Below are 13,674 nucleotides of genomic sequence, written 5' to 3'. Positions count from 1 at the left end.
TATAGGCTGAAGCGCTCTAGAAATCAGCTGATGTGCCATAATAGTTCTTGACTCGAAATTTCGTTGTTGTTTTGTTGGAAATTTTGCAGTGAAATATTAGAATTGAGAAGTCATCAAAGACCGAGTTTTACTGAGTGGATCGGTCTCCTGATGCCCCGCCTCACTTTTTAATACACACAAAGCAGCATTTCGGATTTCTCATCATCTGAAATCAATCAATAACAGAAATAGCACGAAAATCCCAGGGCAACCCTGGAACGATCACACAATTAAAACTTGTCAAGTTCTCAGAAAGGTTCACCGGACCGAAACGTCAACTCTGATTTCTCTTCATACAGCTTTACCACCGACTTCGGGTTTGGTTTCTGATTTACAGCGTAGACATAGTCATCGAGATAGAGATGTACAGCTCGGAAACAGACCCTTCGGTCCAACCTGCCCATGCCGACCAGATATCCCAACCCAATCTAGTCCCACCTGCCAGCACCCGGCCCATATCCTTCCAAACCCTTCCTATTCATATACCCATCCAAATGCCTGGAAAATGTTGCAATTGTACCAGCCTCCGCCACTTCCTCTGGCAGCTCATTCCACACACGTACCACCCTCTGGATGAAAGCGTTGACCCTTTGGTCGTTTTTATATCTTTCGCCTCTCACACTAAACCTATGCCCTCTAGTTCTGGACTCCCCGACCCCAGGGAAAAGACTTTGTCTATTTATCCTATCCATGCCCCACATAATTCTGCAGTTCTTTCAGTTTCTAAAACTTCTCAAGAGTTTTCTTAGAAAACAAAAACGGCAAAAACAGAGGAACCATTAGACTGAGGCCGCGCTGCAGTAATTGTGGAGAGGAGGGAATTCCGGGTAACAGTTCGGGAAGCAGAACCCTCTCGAGGAATATGTATTAATTTGAAGTTCGATCCCGTTGATAGATTTGCAGGTTTCTCTTTTACTTTGTAGAAGAGGGGGAGGTGTCAGTCAGCAGTAAGGGGTTTTCACAGGAGGGCATGATTTGGAGATGCCAGTGTTGGACTGGGGTATAGAAAGTTAAAAATCACACAACACCAGGTTATAGACCAACAGGTTTAATTGGAAGCACTAGCTTTCGGAGCGCTGCTCCTTCATCAGGTGGTTGTCCGAAATCTAGAGCTTCCAATTAAATCTGTTGGACTATAACCTGGTGTTGTGTGATGTTTAACTTCACAGCAAGGGGTAGTCATGGGCAGCTGTTTAGTGAAGGTCGCTTCCACTGATGTGGGAAGGCAGTGCACGCAAAACCCTCCCTGCCCTAGATAGGTAACCTGAACCAAGATGGGCTTTCCAAGGTCAGGGGGTGCAGAGTGCTGAGGCCGCTGTCATCATTTAGTTCCCATGGGTCCCAAGTCCTTGGGATGCCGTGGCGCCTTAATGATGAATGGGATTGTGTGCAACCGAGACAGGGTCGTGGCAGAACAGTGTCGAGAGTGTGTTGCTGGAAACGCACAGCAGGGAAATCGATGTTTCGGGCTCCAGCATCTGCAGACCTCCCTGTCTCCGAGCAGAACAGTGTTATCCGCTCAGGGTTGAGCAGAACGTCCGCAGCTACTCCTGCGGGTCCAACGAAACACAAAGCGCTATCCGGGAAGGCAAACGTAGGGGGTGGGGTCAGCAAGCACAGCGTAGGGTGATCCCGGTTCGTGAGGGGAAAAAGAAAACGTATTGCGGTGAAATTGACATAGGAAGTGAAATTGACAAAGGAGGTGAAATTGACATTGTCAGAGCAACCCTGCGCAGGAAGGAGGTAGAGCGTCATGGAGGGGCGGTGGGCAAGATGGAAAGGACGGGGTCAAGGGAGGGCACAGACGGCTGTGTAAGGGCATGAACAAGTGTTACCCTTCATGGTGTCGTGGGGGGATGAAGGTCGGGTCTGCAGGCAATGATAGTCTCCAGCTGAGAGTCGTGAGAACCCGGTATCTTTGTGTGTGTGGGGAGGGATCGTGTGTGTGTGTGTGTGTCTGCGTGTGTGGGTGCATGCGTGTGTGTGTGGCTGCATGTGTGTGTGTGGGTGCATGTGTGGGTGTGTGTCCTGTGTGTGTGTGTGTCTGCGTGTGTGGGTGCATGCATGTGTGTGTTTGTGGGTGCATGTGTGGGTGTGTGTGGCTCTGTGTGTGTGTGTGCATGTAGGGATATGCGGGTCTGTGAGAGTGTGTGTAGGTGCATGTGTGTGAGTGTACTGGGGTATCAATTTGTGAGAATGTGCGTGAGTGGCTGTGAATGTGGAAGTGTTTGAGTGAGTTTATGAGAGAGAGCTTGTGTTTGAGAGAGGGTATGCAATAGTGTGTGGGTCGGTAGGAGTGTGCTTTTGTGTGTGTGCGTGTACTTGTGAGTGTCCGTGAAATAGTATACAGTGCAGTGTTGTCACGTGTCGTGTGACATGAACCAAAGTGCCCTGTTAAAGTCATCCCCATGGGTACCGAACTTGACTATCAGCCTCTGCTTGGCCACTTTGCATTGTTGGCTGTCCCATAGTCTGCCTTGGAGGATTGTCACCCAGGGTTCCGAGACCGAAAGGCACAGAGCGCTGAAGTGCTCTCCGACTGGGAGGCTAGAACCAGTCTGACTCAAGATTGGGACATAGACAGACTTTAACCTCACACCTTTAATGCATTGTCTGAGCTGAGATGGCATCTCTTGTTAGACAACCTGAAGTTATCTCGACAACATAACTTTGAAAAGGTTCTGAGGTTCTTATATTAATGAACGGAAACTAGTAAACCCATTATAAAAGATGAAAGGCTTAACCTAAATGTGTTTAATATATCATTTCAGCTGCATTAAACTGTAATCCTTTTGCTATAAATACTGCGTCTTATGGTCCTTCTTATCATCAGGTTGATCTACATCGGATACACTCTATCCATTCTTTATCCTTCAAAGAAAATCAGTCACCTTCATCAGACACTACCTTCCCTTAACCAATCCATGATGACTATATCGGATGATGACGTGGAGGAGCCTATGGTGGACTGGGGAGGACAAAGTTCAAAATCACACAATACCAGGTTATCGTCCAAGTAGCTTTCGGAGCACTCCTAAAACTAGTGCTTCCAAGTAAAGCTGTTGGACTGTAATCTGGTGTTGTGTGATTTTTAACTTTATCCTGGATTAAACTTTCACTCACTCTGTGGTCACTTCTATCATCTCTCAGAGTTTTATCGAATCATTTTCTCATACTGGAAATATAAAAGCAGCTGGTGTCCACTCCTCCTATTTCTGACCTGCACCTAAAACAATAACATTACCGATTCGATATGAGAAATAACGTTGTTTGGATATTTGTGAACTGTCCACCCACATTTCACTTGATATTAGGCTGTAGTTCACAAAAAACAAAATGAGAGTAATGTTGAAATGAGTGAAATCCGGAAACATTTCTTTCGAAATAAGATGGAAAACCAAGGAATTCTGCCATGACTCGTGTTTCTTTGAACCGTGCTCGACTTGACTCCTTAATCCTCCTGGGGACATCCTCAACTTCAAAGTTGTGTCTGCACTCCAGAGGTCTGGCAGACTCAATGTGATGTGCAGACGGAGGTGTTTCATTCCCACTGAATCGATCGGCTCTTTTGGTTGTGGAGTGGTGTTAAAATGCACGGTTTGCGATGGCCGGGATACGAACCCGGGTCAACTGCGTGGAAGGCAGCTATGCTCACCACTATACCACCATCGCTACAGGCTGAATCGCTCTAGAAATCAGCTGATGTGCCATAATAGTTCTTGACTCGAAATTTCGTTGTTGTTTTGTTGGAAATTTTGCAGTGAAATATTAGAATTGAGAAGTCATCAAAGACCGAGTTTTACTGAGTGGATCGGTCTCCTGATGCCCCGCCTCACTTTTTAATACACACAAAGCAGCATTTCGGATTTCTCATCATCTGAAATCAATCAATAACAGAAATAGCACGAAAATCCCAGGGCAACCCTGGAACGATCACACAATTAAAACTTGTCAAGTTCTCAGAAAGGTTCACCGGACCGAAACGTGAACTCTGATTTCTCTTCATACAGCTTTACCACCGACTTCGGGTTTGGTTTCTGATTTACAGCGTAGACATAGTCATCGAGATAGAGATGTACAGCTCGGAAACAGACCCTTCGGTCCAACCTGCCCATGCCGACCAGATATCCCAACCCAATCTAGTCCCACCTGCCAGCACCCGGCCCATATCCTTCCAAACCCTTCCTATTCATATACCCATCCAAATGCCTGGAAAATGTTGCAATTGTACCAGCCTCCGCCACTTCCTCTGGCAGCTCATTCCACACACGTACCACCCTCTGGATGAAAGCGTTGACCCTTTGGTCGCTTTTATATCTTTCGCCTCTCACACTAAACCTATGCCCTCTAGTTCTGGACTCCCCGACCCCAGGGAAAAGACTTTGTCTATTTATCCTATCCATGCCCCACATAATTCTGCAGTTCTTTCAGTTTCTAAAACTTCTCAAGAGTTTTCTTAGAAAACAAAAACGGCAAAAACAGAGGAACCATTAGACTGAGGCCACGCTGCAGTAATTGTGGAGAGGAGGGAATTCCGGGTAACAGTTCGGGAAGCAGAACCCTCTCGAGGAATATGTATTAATTTGAAGTTCGATCCCGTTGATAGATTTGCAGGTTTCTCTTTTACTTTGTAGAAGAGGGGGAGGTGTCAGTCAGCAGTAAGGGGTTTTCACAGGAGGGCATGATTTGGAGATGCCAGTGTTGGACTGGGGTATAGAAAGTTAAAAATCACACAACACCAGGTTATAGACCAACAGGTTTAATTGGAAGCACTAGCTTTCGGAGCGCTGCTCCTTCATCAGGTGGTTGTCCGAAATCTAGAGCTTCCAATTAAATCTGTTGGACTATAACCTGGTGTTGTGTGATGTTTAACTTCACAGCAAGGGGTAGTCATGGGCAGCTGTTTAGTGAAGGTCGCTTCCACTGATGTGGGAAGGCAGTGCACGCAAAACCCTCCCTGCCCTAGATAGGTAACCTGAACCAAGATGGGCTTTCCAAGGTCAGGGGGTGCAGAGTGCTGAGGCCGCTGTCATCATTTAGTTCCCATGGGTCCCAAGTCCTTGGGATGCCGTGGCGCCTTAATGATGAATGGGATTGTGTGCAACCGAGACAGGGTCGTGGCAGAACAGTGTCGAGAGTGTGTTGCTGGAAACGCACAGCAGGGAAATCGATGTTTCGGGCTCCAGCATCTACAGACCTCCCTGTCTCCGAGCAGAACAGTGTTATCCGCTCAGGTTTAAGCAGAACGTCCGCAGCTACTCCTGCGGGTCCAACGAAACACAAAGCGCTATCCGGGAAGGCAAACGTAGGGGGTGGGGTCAGCAAGCACAGCGTAGGGTGATCCCGGTTCGTGAGGGGAAAAAGAAAACGTATTGCGGTGAAATTGACATAGGAAGTGAAATTGACAAAGGAGGTGAAATTGACATTGTCAGAGCAACCCTGCGCAGGAAGGAGGTAGAGCGTCATGGAGGGGCGGTGGGCAAGATGGAAAGGACGGGGTCAAGGGAGGGCACAGACGGCTGTGTAAGGGCATGAACAAGTGTTACCCTTCATGGTGTCGTGGGGGGATGAAGGTCGGGTCTGCAGGCAATGATAGTCTCCAGCTGAGAGTCGTGAGAACCCGGAATCAGTGTGTGTGTGTGGGGGGGGAACCGTGTGTGTGTGTGTATGTCTGTGTGTGTGTGTGTGTGTGTGTGTGTCTGCGTGTGTGGGTGCATGCGTGTGTGTGTGGCTGCATGTGTGTGTGTGTGGGTGCATGTGTGGGTGTGTGTGGCTGTGTGTGTGTGTCTGTGTGTGTGTGTATGCATGTAGGGATATGCGGGTGTGTGAGAGTGTGTGTAGGTGCATGTGTGTGAGTGTACTGGGGTATCAATTTGTGAGAATGTGCGTGAGTGGCTGTGAATGTGGAAGTGTTTGAGTGAGTTTATGAGAGAGAGCTTGTGTTTGAGAGAGGATATGCATGTGTGTGTGGGTCGGTAGGAGTGTGCTTTTGTGTGTGTGCGTGTACTTGTGTAGTGTCCGTGAAATAGTATACAGTGCAGTGTTGTCACGTGTCATGTGACATGAACCACAGTGCCCAGTTAAAGTCATCCCCATGGGTACCGAACTTGACTATCAGCCTCTGCTTGGCCACTTTGCATTGTTGGCTGTCCCATAGTCTGCCTTGCAGGATTGTCACCCAGGGGTCCGAGACCGAAAGGCACAGAGCGCTGAAGTGCTCTCCGACTGGGAGGCTAGAACCAGTCTGACTCAAGATTGGGACACAGACAGACTTTAACCTCACACCTTTAATGCATTGTCTGAGCTGAGATGGCATCTCTTGTTAGACAACCTGAAGTTATCTCGACAACGTAACTTTGAAAAGGTTCTGAGGTTCTTATATTAAAGAACGGAAACTAGTAAACCCATTATAAAAGATGAAAGGCTTAACCTAAATGTGTTTAATATATCATTTCAGCTGCATTAAACTGTAATCCTTTTGCTGTAAATACTGCGTCTTATGGTCCTTCTTATCATCAGGTTGATCTACATCGGATACACTCCATCCATTCTTTATCCTTCAAAGAAAATCAGTCACCTTCATCAGACACTACCTTCCCTTAACAAATCCATGATGACTATATCGGATGATGACGTGGAGGAGCCTGTGGTGGACTGGGGAGGACAAAGTTCAAAATCACACAATACCAGGTTATCGTCCAAGTAGCTTTCGGAGCACTCCTAAAACTAGTGCTTCCAAGTAAAGCTGTTGGACTGTAATCTGGTGTTGTGTGATTTTTAACTTTATCCTGGATTAAACTTTCACTCACTGTGTGGTCACTTCTATCATCTCTCAGAGTTTTATCGAATCATTTTCTCATACTGGAAATATAAAAGCAGCTGGTGTCCACTCCTCCTATTTCTGACCTGCACCTAAAACAATAACATTACCGATTCGATATGAGAAATAACGTTGTTTGGATATTTGTGAACTGTCCACCCAGATTTCACTTGATATTAGGCTGTAGTTCACAAAAAACAAAATGAGAGTAATGTTGAAATGAGTGAAATCCGGAAACATTTCTTTCGAAATAAGATGGAAAACCAAGGAATTCTGACATGACTCGTGTTTCTTTGAACCGTGCTCGACTTGACTCCTTAATCCTCCTGGGGACATCCTCAACTTCAAAGTTGTGTCTGCACTCCAGAGGTCTGGCAGACTCAATGTGATGTGCAGACGGAGGTGTTTCATTCCCACTGAATCGATCGGCTCTTTTGGTTGTGGAGTGGTGTTAAAATGCACTGCTGGCGATGGCCGGGAATTGAACCCGGGTCAACTGCTTGGAAGGCAGCTATGCTCACCACTATACCACCATCGCTACAGGCTGACGCGCTCTAGAAATCAGCTGATGTGCCATAATAGTTCTTGACTCGAAATTTCGTTGTTGTTTTGTTGGAAATTTTGCAGTGAAATATTAGAATTGAGAAGTCATCAAAGACCGAGTTTTACTGAGTGGATCGGTCTCCTGATGCCCCGCCTCACTTTTTAATACACACAAAGCAGCATTTCGGATTTCTCATCATCTGAAATCAATCAATAACAGAAATAGCACGAAAATCCCAGGGCAACCCTGGAACGATCACACAATTAAAACTTGTCAAGTTCTCAGAAAGGTTCACCGGACCGAAACGTCAACTCTGATTTCTCTTCATACAGCTTTACCACCGACTTCGGGTTTGGTTTCTGATTTACAGCGTAGACATAGTCATCGAGATAGAGATGTACAGCTCGGAAACAGACCCTTCGGTCCAACCTGCCCATGCCGACCAGATATCCCAACCCAATCTAGTCCCACCTGCCAGCACCCGGCCCATATCCTTCCAAACCCTTCCTATTCATATACCCATCCAAATGCCTGGAAAATGTTGCAATTGTACCAGCCTCCGCCACTTCCTCTGGCAGCTCATTCCACACACGTACCACCCTCTGGATGAAAGCGTTGACCCTTTGGTCGCTTTTATATCTTTCGCCTCTCACACTAAACCTATGCCCTCTAGTTCTGGACTCCCCGACCCCAGGGAAAAGACTTTGTCTATTTATCCTATCCATGCCCCACATAATTCTGCAGTTCTTTCAGTTTCTAAAACTTCTCAAGAGTTTTCTTAGAAAACAAAAACGGCAAAAACAGAGGAACCATTAGACTGAGGCCACGCTGCAGTAATTGTGGAGAGGAGGGAATTCCGGGTAACAGTTCGGGAAGCAGAACCCTCTCGAGGAATATGTATTAATTTGAAGTTCGATCCCGTTGATAGATTTGCAGGTTTCTCTTTTACTTTGTAGAAGAGGGGGAGGTGTCAGTCAGCAGTAAGGGGTTTTCACAGGAGGGTATGATTTGGAGATGCCAGTGTTGGACTGGGGTATAGAAAGTTAAAAATCACACAACACCAGGTGATAGACCAACAGGTTTAATTGGAAGCACTAGCTTTCGGAGCGCTGCTCCTTCATCAGGTGGTTGTCCGAAATCTAGAGCTTCCAATTAAATCTGTTGGACTATAACCTGGTGTTGTGTGATGTTTAACTTCACAGCAAGGGGTAGTCATGGGCAGCTGTTTAGTGAAGGTCGCTTCCACTGATGTGGGAAGGCAGTGCACGCAAAACCCTCCCTGCCCTAGATAGGTAACCTGAACCAAGATGGGCTTTCCAAGGTCAGGGGGTGCAGAGTGCTGAGGCCGCTGTCATCATTTAGTTCCCATGGGTCCCAAGTCCTTGGGATGCCGTGGCGCCTTAATGATGAATGGGATTGTGTGCAACCGAGACAGGGTCGTGGCAGAACAGTGTCGAGAGTGTGTTGCTGGAAACGCACAGCAGGGAAATCGATGTTTCGGGCTCCAGCATCTGCAGACCTCCCTGTCTCCGAGCAGAACAGTGTTATCCGCTCAGGTTTAAGCAGAACGTCCGCAGCTACTCCTGCGGGTCCAACGAAACACAAAGCGCTACCCGGGAGGGCAAACGTAGGGGGTGGGGTCAGCAAGCACAGCGTAGGGTGATCCCGGTTCGTGAGGGGGAAAAAGAAAACGTATTGCGGTGAAATTGACATAGGAAGTGAAATTGAAAAAGGAGGTGAAATTGACATTGTCAGAGCAACCCTGCGCATGAAGGAGGTAGAGCGCCATGGAGTGGCGGTGGGCAAGATGGAAAGGACGGGGTCAAGGGAGGGCACAGACGGCTGTGTAAGGGCATGAACAAATGTTACCCTTCATGGTGTCGTGGGGGGATGAAGGTCGGGTCTGCAGGCAATGATAGTCTCCAGCTGAGAGTCGTGAGAACCCGGAATCAGTGTGTGTGTGTGGGGGGGGACCGTGTGTGTGTGTGTATGTCTGTGTGTGTGTGTGTGTCTGCGTGTGTGGGTGCATGCGTGTGTGTGTGGCTGCATGTGTGTGTGTGGGTGCATGTGTGGGTGTGTGTCCTGTGTGTGTGTGTGTGTCTGCGTGTGTGGGTGCATGCATGTGTGTGTGTGTGGGTGCATGTGTGGGTGTGTGTGGCTGTGTGTGTGTGTGTGTGCCTGTGTGTGTGTGTATGCATGTAGGGATATGCGGGTGTGTGAGAGTGTGTGTAGGTGCATGTGTGTGAGTGTACTGGGGTATCAATTTGTGAGAATGTGCGTGAGTGGCTGTGAATGTGGAAGTGTTTGAGTGAGTTTATGAGAGAGAGCTTGTGTTTGAGAGAGGGTATGCATGTGTGTGTGGGTCGGTAGGAGTGTGCTTTTGTGTGTGTGCGTGTACTTGTGTAGTGTCCGTGAAATAGTATACAGTGCAGTGTTGTCACGTGTCGTGTGACATGAACCAAAGTGCCCAGTTAAAGTCATCCCCATGGGTACCGAACTTGACTATCAGCCTCTGCTTGGCCACTTTGCATTGTTGGCTGTCCCATAGTCTGCCTTGGAGGATTGTCACCCAGGGGTCCGAGACCGAAAGGCACAGAGCGCTGAAGTGCTCTCCGACTGGGAGGCTAGAACAAGTCTGACTCAAGATTGGGACACAGACAGACTTTAACCTCACACCTTTAATGCATTGTCTGAGCTGAGATGGCATCTCTTGTTAGACAACCTGAAGTTATCTCGACAACGTAACTTTGAAAAGGTTCTGAGGTTCTTATATTAAAGAACGGAAACTAGTAAACCCATTATAAAAGATGAAAGGCTTAACCTAAATGTGTTTAATATATCATTTCAGCTGCATTAAACTGTAATCCTTTTGCTATAAATACTGCGTCTTATGGTCCTTCTTATCATCAGGTTGATCTACATCGGATACACTCCATCCATTCTTTATCCTTCAAAGAAAATCAGTCACCTTCATCAGACACTACCTTCCCTTAACAAATCCATGAAGACTATATCGGATGATGACGTGGAGGAGCCTGTGGTGGACTGGGGAGGACAAAGTTCAAAATCACACAATACCAGGTTATCGTCCAAGTTGCTTTCGGAGCACTCCTAAAACTAGTGCTTCCAAGTAAAGCTGTTGGACTGTAATCTGGTGTTGTGTGATTTTTAACTTTATCCTGGATTAAACTTTCACTCACTGTGTGGTCACTTCTATCATCTCTCAGAGTTTTATCGAATCATTTTCTCATACTGGAAATATAAAAGCAGCTGGTGTCCACTCCTCCTATTTCTGACCTGCACCTAAAACAATAACATTACCGATTCGATATGAGAAATAACGTTGTTTGGATATTTGTGAACTGTCCACCCAGATTTCACTTGATATTAGGCTGTAGTTCACAAAAAACAAAATGAGAGTAATGTTGAAATGAGTGAAATCCGGAAACATTTCTTTCGAAATAAGATGGAAAACCAAGGAATTCTGCCATGACTCGTGTTTCTTTGAACCGTGCTCGACTTGACTCCTTAATCCTCCTGTGGACATACTCAACTTCAAAGTTGTGTCTGCACTCCAGAGGTCTGGCAGACTCAATGTGATGTGCAGACGGAGGTGTTTCATTCCCACTGAATCGATCGGCTCTTTTGGTTGTGGAGTGGTGTTAAAATGCACTGCTTGCGATGGCCGGGAATCGAACCCGGGTCAACGGCTTGGAAGGCAGCTATGCTCACCACTATACCACCATCGCTACAGCCAGAAACGCTCTAGAAATCAGCTGATGTGCCATAATAGTTCTTGACTCGAAATTTCGTTGTTGTTTTGTTGGAAATTTTGCAGTGAAATATTAAAATTGAGAAGTCATCAAAGACCGAGTTTTACTGAGTGGATCGGTCTCCTGATGCCCCGCCTCACTTTTTAATACACACAAAGCAGCATTTCGGATTTCTCATCATCTGAAATCAATCAATAACAGAAATAGCACGAAAATCCCAGGGCAACCCTGGAACAATCACACAATTAAAACTTGTCAAGTTCTCAGAAAGGTTCACCGGACCGAAACGTCAACTCTGATTTCTCTTCATACAGCTTTACCACCGACTTCGGGTTTGGTTTCTGATTTACAGCGTAGACATAGTCATCGAGATAGAGATGTACAGCTCGGAAACAGACCCTTCGGTCCAACCTGCCCATGCCGACCAGATATCCCAACCCAATCTAGTCCCACCTGCCAGCACCCGGCCCATATCCTTCCAAACCCTTCCTATTCATATACCCATCCAAATGCCTGGAAAATGTTGCAATTGTACCAGCCTCCGCCACTTCCTCTGGCAGCTCATTCCACACACGTACCACCCTCTGGATGAAAGCGTTGACCCTTTGGTCGCTTTTATATCTTTCGCCTCTCACACTAAACCTATGCCCTCTAGTTCTGGACTCCCCGACCCCAGGGAAAAGACTTTGTCTATTTATCCTATCCATGCCCCACATAATTCTGCAGTTCTTTCAGTTTCTAAAACTTCTCAAGAGTTTTCTTCGAAAACAAAAACGGCAAAAACAGAGGAACGATTAGACTGAGGCCACGCTGCAGTAATTGTGGAGAGGAGGGAATTCCGGGTAACAGTTCGGGAAGCAGAACCCTCTCGAGGAATATGTATTAATTTGAAGTTCGATCCCGTTGATAGATTTGCAGGTTTCTCTTTTACTTTGTAGAAGAGGGGGAGGTGTCAGTCAGCAGTAAGGGGTTTTCACAGGAGGGCATGATTTGGAGATGCCAGTGTTGGACTGGGGTATAGAAAGTTAAAAATCACACAACACCAGGTTATAGACCAACAGGTTTAATTGGAAGCACTAGCTTTCGGAGCGCTGCTCCTTCATCAGGTGGTTGTCCGAAATCTAGAGCTTCCAATTAAATCTGTTGGACTATAACCTGGTGTTGTGTGATGTTTAACTTCACAGCAAGGGGTAGTCATGGGCAGCTGTTTAGTGAAGGTCGCTTCCACTGATGTGGGAAGGCAGTGCACGCAAATCCCTCCCTGCCCGAGATAGGTAACCTGAACCAAGATGGGCTTTCCAAGGTCAGGGGGTGCAGAGTGCTGAGGCCGCTGTCATCATTTAGTTCCCATGGGTCCCAAGTCCTTGGGATGCCGTGGCGCCTTAATGATGAATGGGATTGTGTGCAACCGAGACAGGGTCGTGGCAGAACAGTGTCGAGAGTGTGTTGCTGGAAACGCACAGCAGGGAAATCGATGTTTCGGCCTCCAGCATCTACAGACCTCCCTGTCTCCGAGCAGAACAGTGTTATCCGCTCAGGTTTAAGCAGAACGTCCGCAGCTACTCCTGCGGGTCCAACGAAACACAAAGCGCTATCCGGGAAGGCAAACGTAGGGGGTGGGGTCAGCAAGCACAGCGTAGGGTGATCCCGGTTCGTGAGGGGAAAAAGAAAACGTAGTGCGGTGAAATTGACACAGGAAGTGAAATTGACAAAGGACGTGAAATTGACATTGTCAGAGCAAACCTGCGCAGGAAGGAGGGAGAGCGTCATGGAGGGGCGGTGGGCAAGATGGAAAGGACGGGGTCAAGGGAAGGCACAGACGGCAGTGTAAGGGCATGAGCAAGTGTTACCCTTCATGGTGTCGTGGGGGGATGAAAGTCGGGTCTGCAGGCAATGATAGTCTCCAGCTGAGAGTCGTGAGAACCCGGAATCAGTGTGTGTGGGGGGTGCGGGGGGGACTGTGTGTGTGTGTGTGTGTATATGTGTGTGTGTGTGTGTGTGTCTGCGTGTGTGGGTGCATGCGTGTGTGTGTGGCTGCATGTGTGTGTGTGTGGGTGCATGTGTGGGTGTGTGTGGCTGTGTGTGTGTGTGTCTGTGTGTGTGTGTATGCATGTAGGGATATGCGGGTGTGTGAGAGTGTTTGTAGGTGCATGTGTGTGAGTGTACTGGGGTATCAATTTGTGAGAATGTGCGTGAGTGGCTGTGAATGTGGAAGTGTTTGAGTGAGTTTATGAGAGAGAGCTTGTGTTTGAGAGAGGGTATGCATGTGTGTGTGGGTCGGTAGGAGTGTGCTTTTGTGTGTGTGCGTGTACTTGTGTAGTGTCCGTGAAATAGTATACAGTGCAGTGTTGTCACGTGTCGTGTGACATGAACCAAAGTGCCCTGTTAAAGTCATCCCCATGGGTACCGAACTTGACTATCAGCCTCTGCTTGGCCACTTTGCATTGTTGGCTGTCCCATAGTCTGCCTTGGAGGATTGTCACCCAGGGGTCCGAGAC

General features: G+C 47.3%; 3 non-coding genes across 3 annotated transcripts; all 3 read right to left on the bottom strand.

Annotated features, from left to right (window-relative positions):
* Positions 1–3,639: 3,639 nt before the first annotated feature.
* trnag-ucc (transfer RNA glycine (anticodon UCC)) lies at positions 3,640–3,711 on the bottom strand. Its single transcript has one exon. It is a non-coding gene; the product is annotated as a tRNA-Gly (tRNA).
* Positions 3,712–7,325: 3,614 nt separating this feature from the next.
* trnag-ucc (transfer RNA glycine (anticodon UCC)) lies at positions 7,326–7,397 on the bottom strand. Its single transcript has one exon. It is a non-coding gene; the product is annotated as a tRNA-Gly (tRNA).
* Positions 7,398–11,080: 3,683 nt separating this feature from the next.
* Positions 11,081–11,152, bottom strand: trnag-ucc (transfer RNA glycine (anticodon UCC)). Its single transcript has one exon. It is a non-coding gene; the product is annotated as a tRNA-Gly (tRNA).
* Between the last annotated feature and the right edge of the window lie 2,522 nt (positions 11,153–13,674).

Source organism: Chiloscyllium punctatum, chromosome 15, assembly GCF_047496795.1.
Source record: "Chiloscyllium punctatum isolate Juve2018m chromosome 15, sChiPun1.3, whole genome shotgun sequence".
Lineage (NCBI taxonomy): Eukaryota > Metazoa > Chordata > Chondrichthyes > Orectolobiformes > Hemiscylliidae > Chiloscyllium > Chiloscyllium punctatum.
This window is presented reverse-complemented; position numbering and strand designations above follow the sequence as displayed.